We start from the raw sequence: 6,063 nt of genomic DNA, 5'->3' as shown, positions 1-6,063 counted from the left end.
CTGCAACATAAAGTTGTATTTTAAGTGGGGTTTTCAATTTGCGATTAGGTATAACAAGTTGACTTTACGAAATGACAGCTAGATCATTAATTATGTATGGAGCCGATCACAGCTGAAGCCTTCTTTGTGGTTATTAATGATGCCGCGGAGTAGATTGCTGGCTTGCTATTTCATAAATATATAACAGAATGCTGAACATGTGTAACGTTTTATCATGTTTATTTACCAAAACTTTTATGAAGGAAATAAATTTATCTGTAAATAGACCTATATCTCTATTGATTTAGAAAATTCTATGATATGGTTTTACTTACGAGTACACATTCCCTAGGGAGTTATAGCTTTTTTTTCACAAGCCATAACTCCCGCAGGAACAATATACCTAATAGGCTTTTGTCATTCAGTACACATGCATGAAATAAAATCTTTTTCGAGCAAGTGTGTTGAAAATAACTATTCTACTTCGTCGAGGTTGCGGAAGGAAAACACAAAAAATTAAAAATCTCCATCCCCAAGAATTATTGATGTCGGTAACATCGCTACACGTGTAATAGTACATTATATATCTAGGGAGGTGAATTCGTGAATGCCCCAGATCGCAGGTGTTTGTGGTCCGAACCGAAGGTTAAGGCCATAAATATGCGATCTGGGGCTTTACGAATTACCGCCCGTGGTTTGTCTAAAGTTTTACGTCTTGCCTTGCGTCTTGCCAGGAAGTGAGATTTTCTCCTCGCGTAGCGGGGAGAAAATCCCACTTACGGGCCTAGGGTGACGTAAAAGAAGTTACGTTGCCAATAGCTTAGGTACACGTTAGCTTTCAGAATCAGTCACATTCAACAGAATCTTTTTATGCAGCTAAACTTAGCCCGAAAAGCCGCTTAGTATGAAAACCCAATCAATATGAAGACATGTCTCAAGAAAATCATGGTGAAAGTAATTGAATGAAATGATATTTAATAAAGAACATTTAAGTACAGCGTTCTCCTCTAGGCTTTTGGCTAAAAGGTTTTATTTAATAGAAACTGAGTTAGCTCATAAGAAAAATGGCTAAATAACACTATTATTCGGAATGAGATTAGACCCTTTGAAGGATCAAAGTACTGCGGGTACTCACTACAGACTAGGTTTAAGTACTTTAAGTTGAATATTCGGTGTATCTATGTATAGGTAAATACTGTCCTTTAGTTCTGATTAGGGTAGTTTATTTAATTAATACCTATAAAAACGTTTAGAGTTTCAGTAACTGCCGCTAAAGCTTAAGTAACAAAGAGCTTATAAATCAAAAGATTTAGATAGATTTTACGTGTTTGGGATTTTATTGCCCGTAGCGGCCGTAGCGCAGATAGATGAAATATCAAAGCTTTTAGGCAATTTACTTAGAAGTTGACGATTGATTGAATAATAGTGGTAAGTAAAATGTTTGCCGTATTCTTGGACGATAAATTCCAAATCACGAATCATGTTTTGTGAACGTCACGAATAAAAATCTTTTATCTTTATCTTTATCTTCAAATCCACACTGTTTAAGTGTTTATCCAATGGCTGATATGAAATACATAATGGAAGAATGGAATGAACTATAATTAGGTACATACAAAGTCCGGAAATTCCAATCCCACCCGAGATGCATAGTGCTTTAAAAAAAAAACGCATTGTTAAAAATAAATAATAACCTAAAAAGTCACTAAAATGTATGGCGCGGCGGGTGACGCGCTACGTTGTTGTTGTTGATAATGTTGTACTTTTTACAAGATTTAATTTCCGGCGCGCCTCGCTTAAGGTGACATTCTGTATGCCAACTGCATTACATGATTGCCCGCAGGTTCGCTTGTAGCTCACCGGCAGTAAAGGTTACGTTATTCCGAGCCTTTTGTACATCTTTTTACACCAGCAGCCTGTGGGTGAACTACACGCAAAGGCAGTACAGTGCCCTGCGTGTACAGTACAATAATGCATTTAGGGTGCTGATGGGGCTTCCTCGCTACTGCAGCGCGTCAACAATGTTTGCGGAGGCGCGCGTAGATAGTTTTGCTGCCATTAGCATTCTAGCCATGTATGCAGACAGGTTTGATGGAGCCTACCTGAACCACTGTGGTGCACTCCACATGTGCATAAATAAATAAATATGTAAATATAATGTAGTTAGTTAGTTAATAAGTTTGTGTGTGTGTACTTAATTACTAACATTAGTTGTAAGATTAAAATGTGTCACTAACGAAATTGATCCTTTGTTGGTCTTAAATAAATTTAATTTAATTAATTTAATTTTAATTACTGTGGCTGCAACTGCTACTTAAGCGGTAACTGTCAATTTCCTTGATATACTTAATTAATAACGTTCGCCGCCGTTTTACTGACGCGATTAGGACGTTCAATCCATCACTTATTTTATCTAAGCAATACACGCCCAACAGACCGACAGCGGCCGCTTCAACGCCGCAGCAATAATGCCGCAACAGTAATGGCTGCAGTTGCCATCCCAATATCACCTTTATTAACACAATCTTTTGTAGTATATAAATATACTGTACGAGTACATTATTAGAACTGCCTACGAACGTACCTATTGACAATATTTCCTCGCATGTTTGAGAGGTAAGGTATTTTTATTCAATACTCCCTACAAATAAAATATGTAGATGTATTTACGAGTATAGGTACATATGAATGAGCGCTCTCCCAGACAGTCGTCATAGTGCAACAAAAACTTTTCACAATAACGGAAGGGGAAAGGCTTCCAAACTCAAGTGAATTGTAAATGAAGTTCATGAAAGGTGTTATGACTATGGGCCCCTAGTTTATACACCACCAATACCGACAGTGCTTCTACACCTGTGTTCCTGAGTCTCGGCGAGTTAATTTTCGTAAACTATCGTAAAGCGTATAGAAAAAAACTTTTTAACTATCTACGCGTATAAACGCCCCGTCACTGATGATGACTAATAACTAAATTTTTGCTTTAGGTAGTGGTCCACGAGCCAGGCGCAAATTTCGTCAGTCATCGCCTCCCGGGTGAAAACTCGTATACTGGTTAACGGCCATATATGATGAACCCTCGTGGACGTCAGCTGCCGCTACGTTGGTGGGTTGAGGAATGGCAGCCACCGAAACACGTAAAAAAAAAATTTTTTTTCAGTCATCGCCTCCCGTTTGATACTTAGTCAGATGAAAGTTTAGGTGCTATTGTTAATAAAAACAATCGTCAGCCGGTTGTATCGCGGTGGAATCACCGTCAGCTGTACACATGAACATGTAAAAAAAAAATTTTTTTTCAGTCATCGCCTCCCGCTTGATACTTTGTCAGATGATAGTTTAGGTGCTATTGTTAATAAAACAAATCGTCAGCCGGTTGTATCGCGGTGGAATCACCGTCAGCTGGTCACATGAACATGTAAAAAAAAATTGTTTTTCAGTCATCGCCTCCCGCTTGATATTTTGTCAGATGATAGTTTAGGTGCTATTGTTAATAAAGCAAATCGTCAGCCGGTTGTATCGCGGTGGAATCACCGTCAGCTGGTCACATGAACATGTAAAAAAAAAATATTTTTTCAGTCATCGCCTCCCGCTTGATACTTTGTCAGATGATAGTTTAAGTGATATTGTTAATAAAAAAAATCGTCAGCCGGTTGTATCGCGGTGGAATCACCGTCAGCTGGTCACATGAATTTATAAAACAAATAAATAAATACAATCTAAAATTTAAAATAATTGGTTTCAGTCATCGCCTCCCGTTTGATACTTTGCCAGATGATAGTTTAGGTGCTATTATTAATAAAAAGAATCGTCAGCCGGTTGTATCGCGGTGGAATCACCGTCAGCTGGTCACATGAACATGTAAAAAAAAATTTTTTTTTCAGTCATCGCCTCCCGCTTGATACTTTGTCAGATGATAGTTTAGGTGCTATTGTTAATAAAACAAATCGTCAGCCGGTTGTATCGCGGTGGAATCACCGTCAGCTGGTCACATGAACATGTAAAAAAAAATATTTTTTCAGTCATCGCCTCCCGCTTGATACTTTGTCAGATGATAGTTTAGGTGCTATTGTTAATAAAACAAATCGTCAGCCGGTTGTATCGCGGTGGAATCACCGTCAGCTGGTCACATGAACATGTAAAAAAAATATATTTTTTCAGTCATCGCCTCCCGCTTGATACTTTGTCGGATGATAGTTTAGGTGCTATTGTTAATAAAAGAGATCGTCAGCCGGTTGTATCGCGGTGGAATCACCGTCAGCTGGTCACATGAACATTTTTTTTACATGTTCATGTGACCAGCTGACGGTGATTCCACCGCGATACAACCGGCTGACGATTATTTTTATTAACAATAGCACCTAAACTATCATCTGACAAAGTATCAAGCGGGAGGCGATGACTGAAAAAAAAAATTTTTTTTACATGTTCATGTGACCAGCTGACGGTGATTCCACCGCGATACAACCGGCTGACGATTTTTTTTATTAACAATAGCACCTAAACTATCATCTGACAAAGTATCAAGCGGGAGGCGATGACTGAAAAAAAACTTTTTTTTACATGTTCATGTGACCAGCTGACGGTGATTCCACCGCGATACAACCGGCTGACGATGTTTTTTATTAACAATAGCACCTAAACTATCATCTGACAAAGTATCAAGCGGGAGGCGATGACTGAAAAAAAATTTTTTTTTTACATGTTCATGTGACCAGCTGACGGTGTTTCCACCGCGATACAACCGGCTGACGATTTTTTTTATTAACAATAGCACCTAAACTATCATCTGGCAAAGTATCAAACGGGAGGCGATGACTGAAAATATTTTTTTTTTTACGTGTTTCGGTTGCTGCCATTCCTCAACCCACCAACGGAGCGGCAGCTGACGTCCACGAGGATTCATCATACGTAGCCGTTAACCATTATAGGAGTTATCGCCTGGGAGGCGATTGGTCATGGAAACCTGTTCGTGGCTCGCGGTCTATAGCGAACGATGGATCGTGCCAGGTTAAATATTGCCACGAGATCTAAGATACGAGAGTATATTTTTAATCAGTTATTTTTTTCCCTTTTTAACTGCGGCAGAAACCATACAGTCCGCAATAGTGGAAAGTCTGACTAGTAACGTATGCGGTAGGTACGTAAGCAAGTGTACTGTGTGGGGGCGGCACGTTTCTTTCTCTCCATTCAGCGCTACGTGTCAAGAGCCTAATAAGGGCTGAATTATTTACGGCCCGATAGCAAGTTTTAAGTGCCGGAGTGGAATATGCCCGAAATAATGAGGGAGATGCTGAACAAGTTCGTACAGGTGGAAACATTTCGCATTCATACCTACTAAGTACGTACGTAAAGCCTCGTGAGACCCAGAAGCATTTGTTTTGTTTTGAATTTGGAACCCTTGGTTAGTCAATAAAACTTCAAATTAGATTTCGGAATAGGTATATATATACTACGCTCAAAATGACTCAAGTGCTATTGTGAAGACTTTATTTTCAAATTAAAAAATGATTCTAAAAAATAGAGCAAAACAAGCAAAAAAAAACAAGTAATAAAACGGTCACCCATCCAAGTACTGACCCCACCCGACGTTGCTTAACTTCTTCGGTCAAAAATCACGTTTGTTGTATGGGAGCCCCACTTAAATCTTTATTTTATTCTGTTTTTAGTATTTGTTGTTATAGCGGCAACAGAAATACATCATCTGTGAAAATTTCAACTGTCTAGCTATCACGGTTCTTGAGATACAGCCTGGTGACAGACGGACGGGACGGACAGACCGACGGACGGACGGACGGACAGACGGACGGACGGACGGACGGACGGACAGCGGAGTCTTAGTAATAGGGTCCCGTTTTTACCCTTTGTGTACGGAACCCTAAAAATTACACAGCATTACAGGGAACTAATAGTTATACATAGGGCAAACCTTGGTTAATCGGTGATATGAAGTTATTCGGTGATAGTTACTTATGGTCTAATAGCGGAATTACTCGATATCTTTACGGCTTGTAATGATTTCCAGTAGATGGCGGCACTCTCAATCAACATGGTAACGTGCGGCAAGTATCCGAACACATCCGTCAAAAT

Source organism: Cydia amplana, chromosome 1 (genome assembly GCF_948474715.1).
Source record: "Cydia amplana chromosome 1, ilCydAmpl1.1, whole genome shotgun sequence".
Taxonomy (NCBI): Eukaryota; Metazoa; Arthropoda; class Insecta; order Lepidoptera; family Tortricidae; genus Cydia; species Cydia amplana.
This window is presented reverse-complemented; position numbering follows the sequence as displayed.